Here is a 1,254-nt window from a genome sequence, read left to right as displayed (position 1 = left end):
TAAGAAAAGAGTCAAGGAATTAGAGTTATTTAGCCTTAAGAAGAGAAGGTTGAAAAATCATGAATAATTGTCCATTATTAATTGGGCAATTATTTTTTTGAGCATCTGCTATATTCAGTGCCCTATAATAGAGACCGGATATCTAAAGACCTAAGATTTGCTCCCTGCCCTCAGGGGGTTTTCAATCCACTCAGTGAGTCAATAAACATTTACTAAGAGCTTAGTATATATGAGGGAGTGTGCTAACAGTTACAAAGAGACTGTCCCAGTTTTCAAGGACTCCATGTTCTTTTTTTTCTCTTTTGAACGTCAGAAACAGGGGAGAGAGTGAACGCAGTCCCCCACTATCACAAATTATGCAATCGAATTTCCCGCATATGGGAAAATCACAGGGGTCAGCCCATTGGGAGGGCAATGGATAAACCTCGCCCTGGGGAAACACCTTCGTGATCATGGATTCACCCCTGCCAGGTAAGTATAAGGACTCCATGTTCTAATAGGGGTCACAGCAATTGAATTACTATGTACAAACAAGATATATACGAATTAATTGGAGTTCTCAATAGACAGAAGGCAGTAGCATTGAAAGAGAATGGGAAAGTCTTCTCTTAGAAAATGGGATTTTAGCGGGACCCTGAAAAAAATCAAGATGGGATTACTTCTCAGGTGGGGAATGGTTAAACAAGTTGTGGTATATAATTGTGATGGAATACTACCTCACTGTAAGAAATGATGATCACTGGTTGGTTTTAGACAGACACAGAATAATTTGCATGAAATAAAGAAAAAATGAAGTAAGGCAGAACCAAAAGAATACTATATACAGTAACAGCAATATTGTTTGAAGAATAATTGTGAACGACCAAGTTATTCCAAATGCTATAAATACACAAATCAACTATAAAGGACCTGTAAAGGAAAATACTATCTACCTCCAAAGAAAGTACTCATAAATTAAAGTACACATAGTGTGATTTTATATATAATTATAAATTTAAGTCAAATGTTGGCCGTCTCTAATGTGGTATAAAGTGAGAGGGATGAAGACAGTTTGGAACTTAAAATGTAACAAAAATTTTTAAAAAGAAAGAAAGGAGCCAGGTGGCCAGGAGGCAGAGATAAAATATATTCATTCATTCATTTAACATGAAGTGCTATGCTGCTTTTCGTTTCAATACTTTCATTCAATACTTTAAAAGATCTTTTATTTCATTTATATGTATGCTACCTCAGCTGAAACAGATCACTGCCCTC

The 1,254-nt window shown here is 36.0% G+C and overlaps 1 non-coding gene across 1 annotated transcript; it reads right to left on the bottom strand.

The window, feature by feature from the left end:
- Positions 1-316: 316 nt before the first annotated feature.
- Positions 317-479, bottom strand: LOC127546124 (U1 spliceosomal RNA). Its single transcript, XR_007949984.1, has one exon. It is a non-coding gene; the product is annotated as a U1 spliceosomal RNA (small nuclear RNA).
- Between the last annotated feature and the right edge of the window lie 775 nt (positions 480-1,254).

Source organism: Antechinus flavipes, chromosome 1 (genome assembly GCF_016432865.1).
Source record: "Antechinus flavipes isolate AdamAnt ecotype Samford, QLD, Australia chromosome 1, AdamAnt_v2, whole genome shotgun sequence".
NCBI classification, from domain to species: Eukaryota; Metazoa; Chordata; class Mammalia; order Dasyuromorphia; family Dasyuridae; genus Antechinus; species Antechinus flavipes.
Note: the sequence above shows the minus strand (reverse complement) of the source record. Positions and strands in the feature narration are given on the sequence as shown.